General features: G+C 43.4%; 1 protein-coding gene across 4 annotated transcripts in view; it reads right to left on the reverse strand.

Annotated features, from left to right (window-relative positions):
• Positions 1-25,060, reverse strand: part of slitrk4 (SLIT and NTRK-like family, member 4) — a 127,191-nt gene that overhangs the window by 33,349 nt on the left and 68,782 nt on the right. The window contains exon 3 of one of the 4 annotated variants that reach the window (XR_015758610.1): positions 11,863-11,965. The exons of the other annotated variants lie outside the window; for them this stretch is intronic. The gene's annotated coding sequence lies outside the window, so the exon portion shown is untranslated. The remainder of the gene's footprint in view (positions 1-11,862; positions 11,966-25,060) is intronic. 4 annotated transcript variants of the gene reach the window in all.

Below are 25,060 nucleotides of genomic sequence, written 5' to 3' on the forward strand. Positions count from 1 at the left end.
GATCAAACTTGACTTCATGTTTTAGTGGTTTGAAGTTCTGCCATCTTATCTTGTTGACCTGTTCAACTTGAATTAATGTCTAAGAGGAATACAGGAGCAGTGAGAAATTTCTAAAAGCGGTTCAATTTCATTAATTGTCAGGATGTAAGCATTGCTGGCAAGGCCACCATGTACTGTAAATCCCAATTGTCCTTGAGAAAGTGGTTGTAGATAATTTTGAACCGCTGCAGTCTCCTTCATCTAGTTAAAGATTACACACACCAGGTTATAGTCCAACAGGTGCATTTGGAAGCACTGGCTTTCGGAGTGCTGCTCTTTCGTCAGGTGTTGTGTGATTTTTAACTATGTACACCCTAGTCCAACACCAGCCCCTCCAAATCAGTCCTTCTCCTAGGTGTACCCATGTTGCTGTTAAGAGGAGAGTTTCGAGAGCTTGATGCCTACATCTCTTGTGGTTCCATATTTTCTGAACATAAACCCATCAATCCCCCTCTCGGGTTGCTGAACCAAGCAGAAGGTCTGTTTATGTTGAGGATATATTCCAGGATTGCTCAGTGTCACGGTTTAGTATAAAGGTGCAGCAACATTTGGAAGTGATCTGCAAAAGAAGTAAGGGTGAAGTGAGGATATCTTTTTCCACAGAATGTAGTTAGTGTCTGAAATGCACTGCCTGGAAATGTAGTGGAGGCAAGTTCAACTGAGGCAATCAAGAGAGTGTTGGATGGTTATTTGGATAAAAATAATGTGCAAGGATATAGGGAAGAAAACAGGAAATTGACATTAGGTAACGATGAAGAGCTTATGCTCGAAACATTGACTCTCCTGCTCCTCGGATGCTGTCTGACTGCTGCACTTTTCCAGCACCACACTTTTTGACTCTGATCTCCAGCATCTGCAGTCCTCACTTTTTTCTATTAGGTAATGTTGCTCCTTTAATGAACCATGGAGTTACAATACATCAAATGGTCTCCATTTGTTCCATAACATTTCTGTGATTCTATGAACTAATGTTGCACATAAGCACAGCAACAATGCCCTCACATTACATGCTGCAAGTGATACTGGGCTGACTGTCACATGCTTTTTGTCCTGGTCACTTGCTCATTATAAACAATGTCAGTGAAGGAACCAAGGTATGTTTTCAAGTCTTAATAGCGTGAGATTCAGAGAGGAGCTTTCAGGTAGTGGAGGTAACATGCAGTTGCTGCCTTTATCCTTGTGAGAGATAAGTGTGTTGGATTTGGGAGCCATTGTCAAAGATGTTTTGGTCAGGTTGCTGCATTGATTTCTGTGGGTTAGAACTGACCTGTGATGTAAATCTTATAAATAAGCATCAAAACTAATATAAATGAATGTAATGACCACCATTTAAAATGCCATTGTAGACACATCCTATATTTCCAAAGCCCACTGTGGAAAGTCAATAGCATTTTATTCTCCCTGTATTTGTGGATAGCCTTGAACTTTAAATAGCTCAATTTCAATAAAATTCTAGAAGGAGATAATGTATAGAATTATGGTCGTGGAGTCACAGAGCCATACAGCATAGAAACAGGCCCTTCAGCCCAACATATTTATGCTGATCATCAAACACCAAACTAGACTAATCCCATTTATCTGCACATGGTCCATAGCCTACTGTGCCCTGGTATTTGAAGTGACCGTGCAGCATTTTCTTTAATGTTGCGAGAGTATTTGCTTCCACCATCGTCTCAGGTAATGCGTTCCATATTTTTACCAACCTCTGGGTGAAAAAAAACTTTCCTCAGATCTCCTCTAAACCTCGTCACCTTAAACATATGTTCTCTGATCTTGGGAATGTTATGTAAGTATTATTTCTGTTGCTATCAGAGCATGCTAAAGTTATTTCATTACCATGAGAAAAACGACAGGCCTAGGCTGAAAACGGGTAGATTGCTTCTTTTCAGCTAAAGTGGATTTCACATTGCCTTCTGTCAAAAATGGACAAGGATGTCCTACCTTTAGCTGGAATTTGGCTCTATTCTGATTATCTTGCCTGTTAAAATTGTCCTGATTAAGTTGGTAATTGACTGCGAGAAAGGCAGTATGTTTGTTGGAGCTACACAATTCCTGACAGGAATTTGTCCTAAATTTATCGCAACACCTTGATCTTGATTCTTTTGGGAGTAGGTTCTGACTTCCAATGTGTCCCATGAGTGAGAAAGCTCATTCCTTTCACCCCTGCCATTGTAATTCTGAAGTTGTCACCACCTTTAAACTTCCCGGATAGAAATGTAGACAGTCACCCAAGCCTCCCAGTGGTATTCGCCAGATTAAGGCCATAACATCAGGATACAGAATCTTGTCAGAAGGGTGATTTATAGGCTGGTGAGTTGGCATATTGCTGGATGTGGAGACTGAGGCATGTCGAAGCATTATACACCAATGGCCCTTAACCACACAGAATTGACTCAGCTTTTCTTTTTGGTTACAATGGTTTAGGTCAACATGGAGGTGATTGTAGAATTCTTCACATCAACTCCACAATACCATAAAACATAGGAGCTGAAGTAGGCCATTCAACCCATCAAGTTCCTAAAACTAGGGTGAATATGTTTCAGGTAAGAGGGAAAAGTTATAAAAGAAACCTATGGGACAACTTTTTCATGCAGAGGGTGGTGCGTGTATGGAATGAGCTGCCAGAGGAAGTGGTAGAGGCTGGTACAATGGCAACATTTAAAAGGCAACTGGATGGGTATGTAAATAGGAAGGCTTTAGATGGATATCGGCAGAATGCTGGAAAATGGGAGTAGATTAATTTAGGATATCTGGTCGGTATGGACTGAGTTGGGCTGAAGGCCCTGTTTCCGTCCTGTACATCTCTATGACTCTATGAGTTTGCTCTGCTAGTCAATCAGATCATGGTTCCTCAAATCCACTTACCAGCATTTTCCTTGTAACTCTTGCTTCTCTTACAGATTAAATTTCTGTCTGTCTCAGCCTTGAATATGCTGAATGACGTGACCCCCAACAGCCCTCTGTGGTAAATTGATGGAAGAAATTCCTCCTTATATCTGCCTTAAATGTCTGACTTCTTATTCTGACATTACACCCTCTGGTCCTAGACTCTCCCACAAGCAGAAAACAACCGTTTCATGTCTACCCTGCCAAGTCCTCTAAGAATCTTGTCTGTTTCAATAAGATCACTTCCAATTCTTTCAATTTCAGTGGGTACAAGCCTAATTTACTCCAGCTCTCCTTATAAGACCCATCCCTCCCTACCTGGTAGCAGCCCAGTGTCATTGCTCTCCATTCCCCTATTCAAAGGTACCTGCCAACTGAAAAGGTGAATACTTTGGAATAGTGACAGCAGCACATTTTGAAAGTGACTCTAGCCACATCACCGCTGTTAATTTGACAGTGTGGTGACTGAACCCTTTGTGAGGTCTGTGACATCCCACCAACACCTGGGGCAAGGAGTCAAAGTCAACTCCCAGTTCAATGCCCCCCACTACCCACCCCCATCTGGCAGTATGCATTGTCAGCCAACTATAGTCTTAATTAGGTAAACAAATTAGCTCTTAACTGGGAGGAACCAGTGGGGATTGTTGGCAGCTGTACAAAAAATAATCAGAAGCAAAATAAGCCTTTCTTTGGCATGCTATGTACCATTAGTGATCCTACAGTGAGATCATCACTAAAAGACTGCAATTTTATTATATCTGCTAAAGAGGAGTTAAAAAAAATTGTAGAACCCAGACAGAATATTAATGACTCAAGCTAGAAATACTAGATACTGAATGCAGAACTCCCAAGGGATCTGTACATAGATTACTTACAGCTTGGAAACAGGCCCTTTGGCCCAACAAGTCCACACTGACCTGCCAAAGCGCAACCCACCCAGACCCATTCCCCTACACCTAACACTACAGGCAATTTAGCGTGGCCAATTCACCTAACCTGCATATTTTCAGATTGTGGGAGGAAACCAGAGCACCCGGAGGAAACCCACGCAAACACAGGGAGAATGTGCAAACTCCACACAGAGAGTCGCCTGAGGTGGGAATTGAACCCAAGTCTCTGGCACTGTGAAGCAGCAGTGCTGACCACTGTGCCACCGTGCCACCCACTGGTTAGTATAGTCATTCAGAAGTGGTACTGGAACCAAAACCAGAAATTGTTGGAGGAACCCAGTGAGTCTGGCAGCATCCGTGGAGAAAAAGCAGAGTTAACAGTTTGGGTCGAGCAATCCTTCCTCAGATTAAAGAACTCATTGTCACTCTGAAAATGGGGTAGGAGTGCTGAAGGCAGGGGTGGAGGGGTGTAAAAGAATAAACGAGAGGTTGAGATGGAGACCAGAGGGAGAAAAAGATAGACAAATGTTAAGCCAGGGAGAAAGAAAAACTGCTAATGAGGACCAGGGTTAGTGAAAATGGATGGGCTGTGCTGAGAGAAGCTCATGTCATGTCAGGGCCTGGGACATGGGGATTGGACAAAAGGTCATGGATAAAGGTATTTAGGCCCAAAACGTATTGAGCTCAATATTGAGTCTCAAAAGTTGGTTTTGACTGGATTACCACATTGCTACTGACTGAGTCTTCTTTTTTAAAACAACATTCTCTTGCAGTCCACTCTTCATGCATTATTCGGTTTGTTGCAGATGTTCAATGATCACGCCAGATTTTAACAGCTGTCTGTAGATTCTTCCGTTTTTAGTACATAAAAAGTATTGCATAAATTGGTCCTGGGTCCAGTCAGGAAGCACCCAGACAAGATGACATTTTCAGGCTTCCTAATAAGCACACTGTTGATTATAATTTTTATAAATTAATGCACGGGATGGCAGAGTCAGTATTTATTACTCATTCCCATTTACAGAGCCATACTGTACAGAAAATAGCTTTTGGCTCATCAAGTCTGTGCTGACCTATTTATGCTAAACCTACTTTCCAGCACCTTAGCCAACAGTCTCACAGGTTAGGACATTTCAAGTGCTCATCCTCATATTTTTTAAGGGTTGTGAGATTTCTTGCCTCCCAGACAGTCCAATTCAGATTCTTCACCATCTTCTGAGTGAAAAACACTTTCCTCAAATCCCGTATAAATCTCCTTCCTTCACCTTAGAATTATACCCTAAGAAGATTTATAGCTCAACCCGAGGTTCAGATTGTAAAGTTGCTTGCTGAGCCTGGTAGGTTTGTTCTCAGATACTTCATCATCATACGAGGTAACATCATCAGTGAGCCTCGGTGAAGTGCTGGCGTTCTGTCCTGCTTCTTATTTATGTGTCTGTCTGTTAAGGTGGGTGATATCATTTCCAGTTCTTTTTCTCAGAGGTTGGTAAATGGGGTCCAAATTGGTGTGTTTATTGATGGAGTTCCGGGTTGAATGTCAGGCCTCTAGGAATTCCTGTATGCGTCTCTGTTTAGCCTCTCCTAGGATGGATGAATTGTCCCAGTCGAAATGGTGTTCTTCTTCGTTCGTGTGAAAGGATACTAGTGATAGTGGGTTAAGTCTTTTGGTAGCTAGTTGGTGCTCATCTATCCTGTGGTTAGTTTCCTGTCTGTCTGATGTAGTGGTTGTTGCAGTCCTTGCAGGGTATTTTGTAAATGATGTTTGTTTTACTGGTTGTTGGTATAGCATCCTTTCGGTTCATCAGTAGTTGTTTCAGTGTGTTGGTAGGTTTGTGAGCTACCATGTTGCCAAGGGGTCGGGGTAGTCTGGTAGTCATCTTGGAGATGTCATTGTTGTATGGTATTGTGGCTAGAGTCTCTGGGTGTGTTGTGTCTCCTTGTTTGGGTTTGTTGTTTAAGAATCAATGGACTGTGTTTATTGGGTACCCCTTCTTCTTGAATATGCTGTGTAAGTATCTTTCTTCTGCTGCTCATAGTTCCTGGGGGCTGCAGTGTGTTGTGCCCTATTTGAATAATGTCCTGATGCAGCTCCATTTGTGAGTGCTGGGGTACTCGCTCATGTAGCTGAGTATCTGGTCTGTGTGTGTTGCTTTCCTGTAGATACTGGTCTGCAGTTTTCCATTGACTGCTCGTTCCACTGTGACATCTAGAAATGGGAGTCTGTTATTCTTCTCTTCCTCTTTTGTGAAATCTAGGCCAGTAATGATGTTGTCGATGATATTGTAAGTTTCCTCTAGTTTGTTCTGTTTTGTCAAGACAAATGTGTCATCCACATTGGGTTGGATTGTGGGGAGGGCTGTTCATTTGAGTCTCTGCATCACTGCTTCTGCTAGGAATCCTGATATTGGTAATCCCATGGGTGTTCCGTTGATTTGTTTGTAGGTCTTGTCATTGAGGGTGAAGTGGGTAGTGAAGCCATTAGTTTGAGGATGCAGTCCTTGATAATGGAGTTGGTGTTGTCCAGTGTTTGTGTCCTGCCTTCATCTAATAGTGTGGTCAGTGTTTCTTTAGCCAGGCTTATGTTAATTGATGTGAATAGGGCCGTTACATCAAAGGAGACCATGACTTTGTACTCTTCTATCTTGGTGTCTTTGATGATGTTCAGGAATTCTTGGGTGCTGTGGATGGAGTGGCATGAGTCTTCTACTAGGTATGTCAGTTTACGGTGGAGTCCCTTTGCTAGTCTGTATGTCGGTGTGCCAGGGAGTAAGACTATGGGTCTGAGGGAGGCCCCTGGTTTGTGTACCTTAGATAATCCATAGAAGCGGGGGGGTGTTGGATCCATCAGGTTTCATTCTTTGGAGATCTGTCTTGTTAATTTTGCCTGATTTATGGAGTTTCTTCAGTGCTGTTATGATATGATTTTCTAGCTTTATCAGCACCTGTTGGGAGGTGTCAGTATCTGTGAGCAGTGAGTTCACCTTTTCAATGTACTGTGTTCTGTTTAGGATGACGGTCATATGACCTCTGTCTGCAGGTAGGATTACAAGGTTTCTGTCTTTTCTGAGTCCTTCTATGGCTTTCCTTTCCTGTATGTTGAGGCTGTTCCTGTCCTTCTTCCTGCTTATTGTTGGTGTTACTGTCTGTCTGATGGTCTGCTGGGTTTCTTTTGTAAGTCTATTGCCTTTCAGGGTTGATTCCAATGCTGCTAGAAAATCCTTTTTGACTGCATCTCTGTCATTGTAGTTCATTCCTCTTACTAGGACAACTTTTTTCCATGTCTGTTACTGGTTGGTCCGACAGGTTCTTAATCCAAACTTGTGAATTATCTGTGTTGTTCTTTTGTGTGAGCATGTGCAGTTTTTCTTGTAGGGCTAGTTTTTCTTTATCTTGGTCTGCTGTTATTTGATGCTGATGGCTCGATCTAATGTGCTTGTCCATTCCTGGTCAATCGCGTTGGTGTACAAAGTTTCTGGTGCAAACTTTCCTGTTCATATTTGTGGAGTCGGTTGTGGGCATCATTAATCATTTCTCACAACATCCTGTGACCATTCCATTCTGCTTTTCCTTTGGCTTTTGGGGTATTGTGAGGCGGTTTGTACTTGAGTGTCACAGTGGAATGAACAGCTAATGGAGAACTGCACACAGCGTCTATAGGAAAGAACACACGCAGACCAGATATTCAATGACAGAAGCAATCATCCCAATACCCACAAACAGAGCTGCATCAGGACATTATTTGAACAGGCCACATCACACTGCAGCACCCAGAAACTGTGAGTAGCAGTAGAAAAATACCTACACAGCGCATTCAAGAACAATGGGTACCCGATAAACACAGTGCACTGATGCTTGAAAAAACAAACTGAAACAAGAAGACACAACACGTCCAGAGACTCTAGCCACACTACCATACATTAAAGATATCTCTGAGATGACTACCAGACTACTCTGGCCCCTTGGCATCATGGTAGCCCACAAACCTACCAACACACTGAAACAGCTACTGATGAACCTAAAGGACCCTACACCAACAACCAGCAAAACAAATGTCATTTACAAAATACCCTGCAAGGACTGCAACAGACACTACATTGGACAGACAGGCAGCAAACTAGTCACCAGGATACATGAACATCAACTAGCCATCAAAAGGCATGAGGAGAAAGTGAGGTCTGCAGATGCTAGAGATCAGAGCTGAAAATGTGTTGCTGGAAAAGCGCAGCAGGTCAGGCAGCATCCAGGGAACAGGCATGGCCAACTATCACTAGTATCCTTACACACAGACGAAGAAGGACACTACTTGGACTGGGACAACACATCCATCCTAGATCAGGCTAAACAGAGACACGTACAGGAATTCCTGGAGGCCTGACATTCAAATAGGAACTCTATCAATAAACACATCGATTTGGACCCCATTTGCCAACTTCTGAAAAAAAGAACCGGAAATGATATTCCCCACCTTAACATACAGACACATAAATAGAAAGCAGGGCAGAGCAGCGGTGTTTCATTGGAGGCTCACTGATGACGTTACCTAGCATAGTGATGAAACATCTGAAAACAAACCCACCAGCTCAGTGAGCAAACTTACAACCTGAATTAAAACCTCTCTGTATTGACCCTTTGATGAAGTGAACAGCTGCCTTCCATCCATCTTGTCCATGGCCTCATAAATATATGCACTTCTATCAGGTTCTCCTTCAGCCTTCTCTCATGCTTATGCAGTCCTTCCTCAGAGCTAAAATGCCCCATCCCAGACAACATCCTGGTCAAACTCCCCTGCCCCACTCCAAAACAATCACGTTCTTCCTACAGTGTGGTGACCATACCAACACACAGTACTCTAGATGTGGACAAACCAAAGGTTTGTACAGCACCAACATAAGCTCCCTGCTCTGATAAACTATATCATGACCGATGAAGGCAAGTGTCCGTAAGCCTTCAGAATTGACCTGGTATTCGGCCCAGCCACCTTCAGGGATCTGTGGACCATATGGTTTGCTGAAATGATCTTTTTATTTCTCAGGAAATGTTGTTTGCTGATCTCACTCTTCCGCAGGTTCATCTTACCACCTTGCAAGTCGTACTGAGCAACTGGTTCACAAATTGCATATCCTCTTAGATACTGGGTAAAAGCTATAACTTACAATATAGCTTTTGGAAAATAAACTGATCTTCTTTTGGCTTTTGGTACTTTTGTTTACTGTAGAGCGATAAATAGAGATTGATAGATAGAGAAAGAGAGATTGGTAGATAGAGAGAGAGAAAGATAGAGATAGATAGAGAGAGATAGTGAGAGAAAGAGAGAAAGATAGAGATACAGAGGGAGAGGAAGGGAGAGAGGGAGAGGGACAGAGAGATCACATTCCTATTTGGATATCTGAAGACTTCTGCTCATATTATTCACACTGATAGACTGTTCAGCTACCTAGAAGCCAATTATATGTCGATGGTCTTTGTCATCAACGACTGGTCACAATTTCACAGATTAATCAGTTCCGTGTTACCACCTGAATATTTCATTGTGCACATCCCTGCACATCATTTGTAATAGCCTTACCACAGTGCTTGAAAAAGCAGCAGTGTAAATTGCACTTATAATGAGCACATGTAACTTGCTTTGAAAAAGTGCTGTAATCCTTTTCACAATCCTTTATTTTTTTAAAACTTTTTTCCATTCTTTAAATAATCAAAAAAAAGTGTGATTGCCTTTACATAGCAGAAAGCAAAAAAATTGTTGGAAACAAAGAACAAAGGGTCAAATGTCAACCATAAAGAACACATGTGAAAAAGTATTCATTATTGAAAAAGAGAAAAACCTGCATTTATTTCACAGTTTTCCCATAAAGTCCCAAAGGGTTTCAAAGCCAATGGAATATTTCTGAAGTGTCATTTTTGTAATCCAGGGAATGTGACAAGCAACTTGCACACAGCAACCTCATCTGAACAACAATGACCAGTTTTAAATGATGTCAATTGAGAGATGTGTAATGTGATGACATGCACAAGAACTCATAATAGCTGCAGGCAGGTGTACAAACAACACACTGCATTTATATGGCACCTGTAACATGGGTCCAAGTGCTTCATGGGAATGACTATGAAATAAATTTCGACACCAAGCCCCATAAATAAGTGCTAAAGCATGGCAGTCATGACCTTATCAAAATGATTGGTTTTAAGAAGCATCTTAAAAAGAGAAATTGAGAGGTTTAGGAAGGGAATCACAGGATTTTGATGACATATGATTGCCATCGCTAAGACCACATATTTCCAGTCCAGTAAGATTACATGACTCTGCCTAAGTCATCTACTGTTGAAAGCCTTATCTGTGATTTGATTTGATGTATTCTTGTCACGTGTACTGAGAAAAAGTGAAAAGTATTGCTTTGCATGTTAGGTATGTACAACATTATAATAGAACAGAATGCACAATGCCCTTCTTTAGCTGACTATTGTCATGCATTTCTGAGCAGTCTCCCAACATTATATTCCATAAAACTGAATGTATCCAAAACTCTCCTGCTCACATTCCAATCATGACAAGTCTTTTCCTCTATTGTCACTGCATTGGCTTCTATTTAGGCACACCTCATTTTTAAAATCACATTCTTGTTTTTCTCTGATGTCTCATAATGTCAAACAGCAAGGAAACAGGCCCTTCAGTCCAACCAGTCCATGCTGACCCTAATCCCAGACTAAACTAGTCCCTCCTGTCTGCATGTGGTCCATTTCCCTCAAACATTTCTTATTCATGTACTTATCCAAATGTTGTTTAAACATTATAACTGTACCCACACCTACCACTTCCTCTGGAAATTTATTCACATGCCTAATTATTTCTGTAATCAACTCCAGCTCGACATCCCTCTGAGGTCTCTGAGCTGCTCTGATTCTAGCCTCTTGAGTATCTCTGATTTTAATTGCTCCACTATTAGTGGCTGATTTTTCAACTGTCCAGTCCTTAAGCTCCGGGATTCCCTCTGCAACTCAGTCTCAGCTTTACAATCCATCTTTTTGACCAGGCTCCTTCAGCATTGCTGCATTATTTATTTACATGGCTCAGAGTCAAATTCTATTTTAGAACTCCTCCAGTGAGACACTCTGGGATATATTACAGCTCAAAAGGTGCTACAGCAACTGAAGTTGTTGTTGTCAGTAGTTTGCAAAATTACCTTCCTGTTCTCCGCAGCCAATTTTATACAGCCCAGTTATCTGATTTAATTAACATGGTCCAGTTACTTTACAGAGTTGCTCTATAATTTCAGGCTTGTGTATGCTATACACATTGCCATTATCATCCCATCTTTGCAGAACTAGGTTCACAGTTAATGGCTGCAATGACTTCAAACATTTCATTTCTGTGCAGTGACTAATTCACTCCTTAATCCATTAAAACCTTGCCACTTTCCCACACACTGTGAACATTACAATGATATTCTGCCATTAACTTTCCAAAGCAAAGTCCTCCAACAGAGATTTTTTTCACTTGACTGCTTCTGTTGTATTTCTAAGTAGTTGTATCAGGAAGTGTGAACTATTTCATTGCAAACACTTCACCACAACTATCCTTTCAATGGTAAATTCTATCACATATCCTTCCCTTGAGAAGATGACTCAAATATTGATTCCATGCTTTGTTTGGAAACTAGTGCTGCGTTTGCCTACACTTCATTGATTTGCATAGAATTTTACAGCAAAGAGAAAGCTTGGACCATCAGATCTGTGTAGACTTTTTTTTACTCACTATCACCTCCTCCCACTCGTTTTCATTTAGTCTCATCATATCCCTGCATTTTCTCCTTCATCTGGCTTTACCTATTGGATTTATTGGTGACTAATTTACATTTACGACCTTAGATCTTGTCTCTTAATTCCCCAGAATGATGAGATTAGATTTTATTGCTTCAGGGTATCTCAAAGTGTTCTTCCACCAATGGACGTATTCTTAATATACTGTCACCATTGTAATGAACACAGCAAGTACCACAAACAACAATGCAGTAATGAATAAATAAGAGTAAATAATGCATTGGTTTACTTGCTCCTCAGTTTTATTGATGTTGATCAGGACTGCAAGTTGACTAGGGCACTGGGGAGGAATTTCCTGTTCTTCAAAATACTGTCACAGGATCTTTTATAACCTGTTGAAAGAGATGTTAAGCCTTGATATAAGCTCTCATCTGAAAGATAGATTTTACATTAATCTTAGACTTATTGCCACCTAATTTACAGTAATTAGAAGTTCACAAATGAACCCAGTCGTATCATCGGGTCCCTACAATGTGGATGCAGGCCATTCAGCCCATCAAGTTCGTTGACTCTCTGAAAAACATCCCACCCAGATCTATCCCCACTACCTGTAAACCTTGCATTTTCCATGGCTAACACACCTAGTCTGCACATCCCTGGCCAATATGGGCAATTTAGCATGGCCAATCCACCTAACCTGTGCAACGTTGGACTGTGCAGACACAGAGAAAATGTGCAAACTCCACACAGACAGCTATCTGAGGCTAGAATTGAACCCGGACCCCTGGTGCTATGAGGCGACAGTGCCAAACACTGAGCCACTGTGATGCCCATAATCACAACTATTTCTAATGCTCAAACACTGAACATTTTTTTCCCTGCAAATTCCTTCTTTTCTGATTTCACTCAAGCCATCAAAAAGGTGTAGCTAGCATGGAGGTAGGATTTCAAACACATGAGAATGTATTCATTCTAAAGGAGTGGCATGGTGGCTCAGTATTTAGCACTGTTGCCTCACAGCACCAGGGAGCTGGGTTCAATTCCAGCCTCGGGTGACTGTCTGTGTCTGGGTTTCTGATTGGGTGCTTTGGTTTCCTCCCACAGGCCGAAGGTTAGGGGGATTAGCCATGCTAAATTGCCCATATTATTTAGGGATGTGCAGGCTAGGTGGATTAACCATGAGTATTAGGGACGAGGATGGGATGCTATTTGGAGGGTCAGTGTGGACCCAATGGGCCAAATGGCCTGTTTACACACTGTAGGGATTCTATGAAGAAATGGGCATTGTCAGACCATTCCCAAGGTCTTTATCATCAGACCTGGTTCTACATTATCCAGAATGTGAAGAACCACAGACAAGACATTAACATAAATGAAATTTTTGTGAACAAAGTTCAAAATTGCACAACATTAGGTTAAAGTCCAACAGGTTTATTTGGAAGCACCAGCTTTCATAGTGCTGCTCCTTCATCACGTCGTTTTCACAGGACTGTACTTAATATATTGGACAGACAAGGTAAGGATAGTAGATTTCCTCTCTTAAAGGATCTTGTCTAAAATAAACCAAGTAGGTTTTTACAATAATCTATAGTTTCATAGTCACTGTTACTGATACAATAATTTTATTCCAATTTTAATGAATTAATATTAATTTAAATTGCCCAGTTACAGTATTATGGATCCCAACTTATGTCTCCTGACCATAAGTCCAGGCCTATGAATTAGTCTTCCAGTAACATAACCATTATTTGACATACCTCACAGTTTATTTAGTTAGCATATGTACTGGTCTGGATAAAGAGAGTGGAGTGGTGGCAGTGGTGGGTGGCCCTGGAGTAGAACTCCTGGAATGGACTGTGATGCAGTGCATTGGTGGGCATGAAGTTCAATATAGAGACCTCTTCTCCCCCCCGAACCTCACCACCCCATCTCCCAGATGTCAAGCCAAGAACAAGAAGCCAGGAAAAACTCAGTTTTACATTATATCTTAATGTCTAATGTAAGTCAACATGGCGCCGAGGGTAGAGACATTTTGCACTTTTCACTCTATAAGAACCGAAAGAACTGCATATGCTGTAAATCAGAAATAAAAACAGAAATTGCTGGAAAAGCTCAGCAGGTCTGGCAGCATCTGTGAAGAAAAATCAGAGTTAGCATTTCAGGTTGGGGTTCTGAGGAAGGCTTACCACACCTGAAAATTTAACTCTGATTTCTCTCCACAGCTGCTGCCTGACCTGCTGAGCTTTTCCAGCAATTTCTGTTTTTGTTAACACTTTTCACTGTGTTTGTTTGTTAAAAACAAGTGAGAATAAATTGTCCAATTGAATTCAATTCAATTCAAAGTGCAGTCCTCCCTGTTATTCCATCACTTTGTCATTGCCCACCATGAGAGTCTTGAGGAACTCCCATTGACTGGAAAACACAATTGAAAACATCATAGCAATGCCGTGACAATGAGATCAGAACATGGGCTGGATATTCTGAATTGAGTGCCTCACCTTCTATTTCCCCCAAACCTTTCCATCACCTGCAGACATGAATCGGGTGAAGGGAGGTATGTGACGTATTTGTCTGGACAGGCAAAGGATCCAACAGTAGTCAAGAATCGTAATACAGGGAGACAACCTGTTATCCGAAATCCTGAAATCCAAAAAGCTCCAAAGTCCAAAGGGATTTTCACTAAGCTTTTTTTTCCCATTAACAAGGTTGTTTGGTGTGCTTCAGTTAACCCAAATCAACACCCATTCGGTGCGTATCACTCAGATGCAACGTGAGGGGGGGGGGCATGGCCCAGCCCTAGCAGGCCTCAATTCTGTTTCAGGGCCTGCTTTACTCAGTGAGTCTCCCCCTCCAGTAAGATGTTTAAAAATGATACCATCAAACTGTCAGTTATTCCAAAATTCAAAAAATTCCAAATTCCAAAAACCAGCTGGTCCCAAGCATTTTGGATAAAGGATTGCACACCTGTACTTTGCAGAACATTTTATTTGATGTGATTGGTCATCCATCCATCAATTTAAACTTGTTATCCATGTACCGGCACTGCACCATGATTACAGTGGAAACTCGATTATCCGAACGTGATGGGCAAGCACTATTTCATTCGGATAATTAATTATTCAGAAAATTGATTAAATGCCTTTCCTCTGCGGCTCGAAGTTTTTAAAGTCTGCTCCCAATTCAGGAGACTGCAGCAGCACACAGCAGGCCCCGCACCCAACACCGCCCACCACCCCCCCAACCTGGTCCAACCAAACGCCCTGCCCCCCAACCCGGTCCAACCCCGCACCCCAACCCGGTTCAAAACCACCCACCACACCCCTAACCCAGTCCAACCCCACCCCCCCAGCACAAAGCACGCGAGCCTCTGCCCCCAACACAGCCCCCATCCACACCCCCACCCCCAGCCCCTCTCCGGGGTATCCGAACTGCACATCAACAAAATTGCTGATACTGCTGCAGCTGCCTTTGTAGCTAAGTCTCCACATAGCACACAGACACCGCCACAGCCACACACACAACTTGTTACTGCAAATTTTTGACAGGTTCCACCTTTGCCCTGTACAGGACAACGTTGGAGAGATTATTCCTGGGAAGTGGAGGGGGAGGGTTTAGAGTACACCCCTCTATACAACTCCAGGGAAAGTGTGGGGAGAGAGAGGGCGGGAAGTCAGTCATTTCGAGACGGTGCCTGTTTAATCACTGTAAACAAAAGATGCGATCATTGTTGGAAACATGTCTTTGATGTAATGTTTCTATCGGGACCTTAGGATCTCCTTTGGATAATCCGATTTTCGGATAATTGGTATTCGGATAATTGAGGTTCCCCAGTATAATGTTAAACAGTTACAGAGTGAACTCATTACATCAATTTGCCAATGAGTCAATGACACAGTCACCATTCAACTCTGACCCCTCCCAACCTTTAACTTCCACTCTGAAGGACAAGAGTAGCAGGATCAAAGAACACTTTAACTTGCAATTACCTCTTCAAGCCACCCTGCCACTCCAACTTGAATGTGCATAACCTTTCCTATCTGTAGCTGGGTCAAACATTCCGCGCTCTCTTTCTAACTGCACCACAGCAGTATCTTCACCCCACAAACTGCAGCAGTTCCAGAAAGTGCCTTGTCACCACTTTTTCAAAGGTCATGTTTCTAAAACAAGTTCATTCGTGGGATGAGGGTGTTGCTGACTCGGCCATAAGTTATTACACAGCGGGACATTATGAGGCAACCACATTGCTGTGCAGCTGAAGCAGGTACAGATGGCAGATTAAATTCCCTAAAGAATATTCGTGAACCAAATGGGTTTTCCCAACAATTGACCATGGATTCACGGTCATCATTAAACTCTTAATTCCAGCTTTTCTTTTCTTTGACTCAAATTCGAACATATGCCATTCAAACTCAGGTCCCCAGAACATCACCTGGGTCTTTAGATGATGAGTCCAGTGATAACACCACCAGGTTATTGCCTCTCCTGTACCCATCTGGTTTGCTAATGTCCTTCAGGGAAGAATATCTACCTCTTTACCCAATCTGGCTGACCTGGCATTCCAGTTCCACAGTAGCATCAAATGCCCTCTGCAATTGCCCTTGATAGCTGCTCAGTTCAAGGGCAATTAGGGTTGAACAATAAATCTCAGCTATAGCCACACGAAGGGAAAGAATTTTTAAAAATTAGAGATGGGCAATAAATTCTGACCTTGCCAGTAATGTTAACATCCTGAATACTGAATTAAAAATGTTAGAAGCTGCATTCCAGTGCAGCTAAATGAGAAATCCCGAGGGATCTTTAATGGCATTTAATGAATTCCTGATGCTTTAACATCAGACTTGGTTCTACATTACCCATAATGAATTAGACTCAGAAGAAGCACAGACAAAATTGACCTACATCTAAAGATTTAGATTTACATCACTCTCCAATTAAGGATCTCATTTTGATCCCTCTCAGACTTTATGTAATATCCACAAATACAGGAGCAATAAATATCGGTTGCATACAAAAAAAACAGAATATTCTTTTGTGGAATGTTAGAAGGGGAAATACATAGAATGTTTTAAAATGAATGTCAAATATGTTCTGTGAGGTTGGTTAGCTCAGTTGGCTGGATGGTTGCAGAGTGATGCTAACAGCGTGGGTTCCTAAGTTTCCTTCTCAAACTTTCTCCACCTCATCTGAAGTGTTAAAAGTGCCACCAGAGATCTTGCTAATGATACAGCAGCCCCATGGTCAGGTCGGTCTGCAGGATCTTCTGCTGTCCATGTATAGTAATATCCTGTTGTTCACAAGAGATGCTGCTGTGGACCACTTTGTAGTCAGTGAATAGTGAAATTGGCTGACTGTATACCGACATTGCAAGCAGTGAATCATAGAATCAGAGTATCTCTACAGTGTGGAGATGGCCCATGGAGTCTGCACCGACCTTCTGAAGAGCATCCCACCCAGATGCAGCCTCCTAGCCCATCTCTATTACCCTGCATTTCCCATGGCTAACCCACCTAGCAAGCACATTCCTGGACTGGGAAGAAACTGGAGGACACTACAGAAACTCACAAATATGGGGGAAGAATGTGCAAACTTCACACAGTCACCCAAAGCTGGAATTGAACAAGGGCCCCTGGTGCTATGAGATGGCAGTGCTAACCACTCAGGCAGCAGAAGAGTGAACATTGGCTGTGGTTGGTGACTTAATTTTGTCACTGGGCTAGAAATCCAATGGCCCAGCCAAATGCACCAAAGACATGGGATCAAATTCCACCACAAGAGTTGCTGGAATTCTAATTCAGTTCATAAATTGTAATTGAAAGCTGGTCTCAGTAATGGAAACCATTCAATCATTATCAGTTGTTGTCAAAATCCAACTTTGTCTACTCATGTCCTTTATAGAAGGAAATCTATCATCATAACCCAAACTGGAAGTGACGCTGAGGTTCTCCAGGACATTGATGAGATGCCTTCTGGAATGTTGTACCCTGTTCTATTCTCCCAGTTATAGGAATGACATGATTAAGATAGAAAGGTGTCAGAAGAGATTTACCTGGATATTCCTGTGGGTGGAAAGTTTGAGCTATAAGGAAAAGCTAGGACATTTTTCGCTGGAGCATAAGAGGTTAGAGGTGTCATTATGAAGATTTATAACATCACGAGAGATATAGATAGAGTAAATAATAGGTTTCTTTTCCCTAGGATGGGGGATTTCAAGACGAGTGGCCATATTTTTCAAGCCCTGAGGGGCAAACTTTTAAAGACACTTAGATCAGTACATGAATAGGAAAAGTTTGGAGGCATATGAGCCAGGAGTGGGCAGGTGAGACTAGTTTAGGTTAGGATTATGTTCAGCATGGACTGGTTGGACAAAGGGTCTGCTTCCGTGCTGTATGATGCTATGATTCTGTGAGCTTTACACCTATCGTTTGAAATGTTTGAGCAGACTTTTCAGCTTTATTGGAATAGAAGTCAATACTGAAGACAATCCCTGGCGAAGCTTGTATCTTATCAATGAGACGATACAATTTGTGAAATTTAACTTCATTAGTTCTCCCAGCTGATGATTTCCAGTGTTGACCCAAAAGAAACCTCACTTTCTCATGCACATCTTGTGCTGTCAATCTTTAATACATGGTGTTAATCTGAAAATGTTTGAAATGTTACGTTAGTAAGCCCACATTTTGCCAATGCGCTTATCTGGGCAAAACTTTTTCTCTGTTCTCTCATGGGATGTGGACATCGCTGGCAAGTTCAGCTGGCGTTACCATCTCTCATTGCCATTGAACTGAGTAGCTTGTGAGAATATTTAGGTGGACAGCTAAGATTCAACCACATTGGAGTCACACATGACTAAATTCTAAAGAAAAATCATATCGAATTCTAAACATTAACTATTTCTCTCTTAATGGATGATGCTAGACCTGTTGGGTTTCCCTTGCATTTTCTCAGATTACTATTCCAGTAACAGAACTACTACCTACCATACCTTATACTGATCTGGCTAAAAGTGCAGTCTTCATATTTAAAACTCTACCTGAATTAAAAATCGATTTTCCTGAGAATACTCAAGCTCATCAAATAAGGATCTGTTCCAGATCACCACAGATTACTCAATGTTTATGGCACGGGCAGAGGAAACTTGGCTCATTCTGTGTCCATGTCAGTTTGCAGACAGCAATCTCTTGTAAGGTTCACATTTCAGCCCTCAGTCTGTGGCCCCTGTAAATTAAAATTTTCATGTTGAATATTCTGAAAGTTTCTGCATCTCCTGCCTTATCAATGACTAGCCTCCTGGCTGAATATAATGCCAGCCAATCCCCTCTAATCATTCAGAGAAAGTGAGGGCTGCAGATGCTGGAGATCAGAGCTGAAAATGTGTTGCTGGAAAAGCGCAGCAGGTCAGGCAGCATCCAGGGAGCAGGAGAATCGACATTTCGGGCATAAGCCCTTCTTCAGGAATGAGGAAAGTGTGTCCAGCAGGCTAAGATAAAAGGTAGGGAGGAGGGACTTGGGGGAGGGGCTTTGGAAATGCGATAGGTGAAGGGAGGTCAAGGTGAGGGTGATAGGCCGGAGTGGGGTGGGGGCGGAGAGGTCAGGAAGATGATTGCAGGTTAGGAAGGCGGTGCTGAGTTCGAGGGATTTGACTGAGACAAGGTAGGGGGAGGGGAAATGAGGAAACTGGAGAAATCCGAGTTCATCCCTTGTGGTTGGAGGGTTCCCAGGCAGAAGATGAGGCGCTCTTCCTCCAACCGTCGTGTTGCCATGGTCTGGCGATGGAGGAGTCCAAGGACCTGCATGTCCTTGGTGGAGTGGGAGGGGGAGTTAAAGTGTTGGGCTACGGGGTGGTTGGGTTGGTTGGTCCGAGTGTCCCAGAGGTGTTCTCTGAAACGTTCCGCAAGTAGGTGGCCTGTCTCCCTAATATAGAGGAGGCCACATCGGGTGCAGCGGATGCAATAGATGATGTGTGTGGAGGTGCAGGTGAATTTGTGGTGGATATGGAAGTGTCCCTTGGGGCCTTGGAGGGAAGTAAGGGGGGACGTGTGGGCGGAAGTTTTGCAATTCTTGCGGTTGCAGGGGAAGGTGCCGGGAGTGGAGGTTGGGTTGGTGGGGGGTGTGGACCTGACGAGGGAGTCACGGAGGGAGTGGTCTTTTCGGAACGCTGATAGGGGAGGAGAGGGAAATATATCCCTGGTGGTGGGGTCCGTTTGGAGGTGGCGGAAATGGCGGCGGATGATACGTTGTACATGGAGGTTGGTGGGGTTGTAGGTGAGGACCATTGGGGATCTGTCCTGGTGGCAGTTGGAGGGGCGGGGCTCAAGGGCGGAGGAGCGGGAAGTGGAAGAGATGTGGTGGAGGGCATCGTTGACTACGTCTGGCGGGAAATTGTGGTCCTTGAAGAAGGAGGCCATCTGGGTTGTATGATTTTGGAACTGGTCCTCCTGGGAGCAGATGCGGCGGAGATGAAGGAATTGGGAATATGGGATGGCGTTTTTACAGGGGGCAGGTTGGGAGGAGGTGTAGTCTAGGTAGCTGTGGGAGTCGGTCGGTTTATAATAAATGTCCGTGTCGATACGGTCACCCGAGATAGAAATGGAAAGGTCTCGGAAGGGGAGGGAGGAGTCTGAGATGGTCCAAGTGAATTCGAGGTCGGGGTGGAAGGTGTTGGTAAAGTGGATGAACTGTTCAACCTCCTTGTGGGAGCATGAGGCAGCGCCGATACAGTCATCGATGTAGCGGAGGAAAAGGTGGGGGGTGGTGCCAGTGTAGCTGCGGAAGATGGACTGTTCCTAACCTGCAATCATCTTCCTGACCTCTCCACCCCCACCCCACTCCGGCCTATCACCCTCACCTTGATCTCCCTCCACCTATCGCATTTCCAAAGCCCCTCCCCCAAGTCCCTCCTCCCTACCTTTTATCTTAGCCTGCTGGACACACTTTCCTCATTCCTGAAGAAGGGCTTATGCCAGAAACGTCGATTCTCCTGTTCCTTGGATGCTGCCTGACATGCTGCGCTTTTCCAGCAACACATTTTCACCTCTACTCTTTCAGTCAATTAATCTTTGTCTCTTAACTTTTAGTCAGTTTCGCTGAAGAAAATAGATCCTTCCTTCTCGCTCCATCTAAGACCCTCAAAATGTTATATACCCTAATTAACTCTCCCTCAGACTCCTATGCTCCAAATGAAACAACCCCAATCAATGCAATCTTCCCACATCATCTGAAATTCTCCATTCCTGGCTACTTCCTCAAAGATTTTAACTGCATCCTTCCAAATGGGATCACTTTATTCCCTTTTATTTACAACAATGAGCAATGGTTTAAGAAGGATTAAAACAGTTACATTGAGTCAGATCATCTGTCTTCAAGGTAACCATTGCAATCCGTGACTCCCTCGTCAGGTCCACACCCCCCACCAACCCAACCTCCACTCCCGGCACCTTCCCCTGCAACCGCAAGAAATGCAAAACTTGCGCCCACACCTTCCCCCTTACTTCCCTCCAAGGCAACAAGGGATCCTTCCATATCCGCCACAAATTCACCTGCACCTCCACACACATCATTTACTGCGTCCGCTGCACCCAATGTGGCCTCCTCTACATTGGGGAGACAGGCTGCCTATTTGCGGAACGTTTCAGAGAACACCTCTGGGACACTCGGACCAACCAACCCAACCACCCCGTGGCTAAACACTTCAACTCCCTCTCCCATTCCACCAAGGACATGCAGGTCCTTGGACTCCTCCATCGCCAGACTATAGCAACACGATGGTTGGAGGAAGAACGCCTCATCTTCCACCTAGGAACCCTCCGACCACAAGGGATGAACTCGGATTTCTCCAGTTTCCTCATTTCCCCTCCCCTCACCTTGTCTCAGTCAAATCCCTCAAACTCAGCACCGCCTTCCTAACCTGCAACCTTCTTCTTGACCTCTCCGCCCCCACCCCCACTCCGGCCTATCACCCTCACCTTTACCTCCTTCCACCTATCGCATTTCAAACGCCCCTCCCCCAAGCCCCATCTCCCTACCTTTTATCTTAGCCTGCTGGACACACTTTCCTCATTCCTGAAGAAGGGCTTATGCCCGAAACGTCGATTCTCCTGCTCCTTGGATGCTGCCTGACCTGCTGCGCTTTTCTAGCAATACATTTTCAGCTCTGATCTCCAGCATCTGCAGTCCTCACTTTCTCCTCCATTGCAGTCAGATACTCTGAATGATGAGCTACAGGGTCCCTTGGAGGTTGACACTTACCTGGGAATTAGACAGGAAGTTTGAACTACCAATGGCTAATTGCTTAGCCTCTGAAAAAGTCTCCAACCCATGACATAGACTTCCAAGGATTACAATTCATTTTTTTTTTTAACTCTTGTGTATCGATGCTACTAAGTGCACTCTTCTCCAACTCACCGTTTACCACCCCCTTCCCCACAACATTCCACCCCAGTCTGACCCAACAAACTCCTACTCGGACTACATCCCAAAACCCTCTTATCTGAACCCCCAAAAGAGCCACCTCCAGACATATTACCCAGCCCCCAACAACCTAAATCATAGTCAAGATTAGAGTGGTGCTGGAAATGCAAAGTAGGTCAGACAGCATCTGAGGAGCAGGAAAATCTATGTTTCGGGCAGAAGCCCTTTATCAGGAATGAAGCTGGAAGCCTCGGGGTGGAGAGATAAATGGGAGGGGGTGGGGATGGGGAGAAGGTAGCTGAGAGTGCAATAGGTGGATGGAGGAAGGGGTAAAGATGATAGGTCGGAGAGGAGGGTGGAGTAGATAGGTGGGAAGGAAGATTGACAGATGGGACAGGTCATGAGGATGGTGCTGAACTGGAAGTTTGGAACTGGGGGGAGGTGGGGGGAGGGGAAATGAGGAAACTTGTGAAGTCCACATTGATGGCCTGGGGTTGAAAGGTCCCGATGTTCTTCCTCCAGGCATCGGGTGGTGAGGGAGTGGCGATGGAGGAGGCCCAGCACCTGCATGCCCTCGGCAGAGTGGGAGGGGGGGGTTGAAATGTTCGGCCATGGGGCAGTGTAGTTGATTGGTGGGGATGTTGCAGAGATGTTCTCTGAAGCGCTGGAGGTGAGAGGAGCTGAGTTTTGAAAACTTCCAATTTTTTATATCGGATATGAAACTGAAAAACTGTTTGTTGAGCTGATGGATTCTCTGTTGGATGTAGAACAGTAGTGGCACTCCATGTGTTTGGGAAAGGGAGGCCTTAAGCTAGGGGAGGGATGAGGAGAGGGAATGGAGGTGCCTCTGCAAAGCCAATAGGATGGAGCTGAGAATCCGGAGAGAGAATTGCTTGTGGAGGAGTTGGAGGTATTGCAAATATGAAGCATCAAAGGTGGATCCACATTTGGAGGATTTAAAATGGATGAGATGGTTGCGAAGATAGCAGCTGTGGAGCATCACATAGCTGTAATATTGAGTTTGTTTCATTGTGTGGTCAAAGAGCTGAGGGCTGAGGAGGTCACAGTGCTGTGGCAGTGAGAAAGGGACACACTGAGTGTACGTCTGAGGGCGGCAGAGAACTTCTTCAAAATGGGCATTCTTTGAAGAGACTTTGCAGTGGAACAAACTGGTTTAGAGACAGTCCTGAGGATAACACTATTGAATGACAAGTGAAGATAGACTTGGTCTCCCTGGAGAAAGGCTTCTGTGTTGCAAATGTTTCTTGCAATCTAGCTTCCCGATCCTGGATGTCACCCACATTTTAACCCATTTTGCCTCATTCTCCAGATGTGACCTTTCTGAAGAAGTTATGGATTATCACTGTTGTGGGCCTTTGTTAAATTAATCTTACTATCCTGCTCCTCTCTCTCTGTCTTTCAATCTTACTCACATGCAAACACACATACACGCACACATGCACACACATACACATGCACACAAAACACACACAAACACACAAATGTGCATATACCCATGCACATATTCACACACACGCATACACACACACAAAACACATACAAACACACAAATGCTCATACGCACATGCACATATTCACACACACTCACATGCACATATGCACACGTGCACATGTATCCACACATACACACACATACACACACACTCACAAGCACATGTGCATAAACATACATGCGCACACAAATGCACATGCATACACACATGCATATACCCACACATGCACATACACTCACACGCATATTGCACAGACACATACGTTCACATGTACACATGTACATGAATGCCCAACCACACACAGATACAAGCGCGCACGCACACACTCAGCTTGATTTGCTCCTTCAATACAAATACATTGAATACTAATGAACTGCATATTTATTCATCACTGTTTAATTCTTGGAATCTTGTTTTGTGCCACACAGTTGATGTGCTTGGTTTATGTGGTCACAATTCCTAGAATTTGGTTCACCTGTTATGTGTGAATATTGCAAATATGCAACAGAAAAACACAAATGGTTTATGTTTTTGTTCAACACACACCACTTCCGACATGGCAAAGGATGGAGCTTCAGGGAAGCGTGCAGGCTGATTAATTGAATGCTGGAGAATGTCACAACTGATGAGTGCAGGAAGAAGCTGCTTTACACTTTTGATGTGTGGCCCCTGCTGAAATGTAGCCCAATTTATTTAAGATAGGAGATCAGGCTGATTCTTCGTTTCAACATCAACAAGGCTGGATTGTCTAAGGGAGATAATTGTCTGGAATTAAGGAGATTTCTTTTTGCCATTGATCTCATTGTTTCCCTTCTGTGCATCTGTAAAGACACCTTGTAAAACAAAAGGAAATTACCACTCAGATAGACATTGCATATCTGTAAAAGCCCATTGCTTTTCAGTTCAATGCTTTAGAAAGGATGTGTCAAATGCGCTGCACTTTTATATGTTAGCACTGATAATGTTTTATTATCCAATGCACTGAGAACTTCCCTTTACAAAAAGAGTTGTGTTTATATAGCATCTCTCACAATGTCCTGAATTGCTTTAAAATCAAAAGAGTTGGCTCAAAGCGCAGTCATTGTATCACGCCATCACCATGTATCAGGTGTCTACTGTGAACATGACTCACTTGAGAAGTGCTGCACATTCGAAAATGAGAGTGTAATGAAGTTACACCTTTTCTTTGCACAGAATACACAGACCTGTTATGTTCCAGAATGGTATTACTTAGATACAGAAGAAAGAACTGTCTCTTGATCTTTTTAACTGAGCAACACCTCAAACGAAATTGTTCCACAGTAATAGTCGCAATAAATTGAAAAGAAAATACAGCGGACATTGGAAATTTGAAACAAATATGGAAAGTGCTTAAGAAACTCAATAGGTCTGGCAGCATCTGCGGAGAGAGAAACAGAGTTAATGTTTCAAACCTTTCTGAGTGTCAGAACTGAAAGGAGCTGGAGGAAAGTGATTTTTATGCTGTTGACAGGCAGAGAGACAGAGCAAGTGGATCAGGTGATGAGTTATATTAAATGTTATTCAAAGTGAGAAAAAAGTCCATCA

Source organism: Chiloscyllium plagiosum, unplaced genomic scaffold (genome assembly GCF_037043375.1).
Source record: "Chiloscyllium plagiosum isolate Xiang-an unplaced genomic scaffold, Cpla_swu_hap1 HiC_scaffold_11, whole genome shotgun sequence".
In the NCBI taxonomy this organism is placed as follows: Eukaryota; Metazoa; Chordata; class Chondrichthyes; order Orectolobiformes; family Hemiscylliidae; genus Chiloscyllium; species Chiloscyllium plagiosum.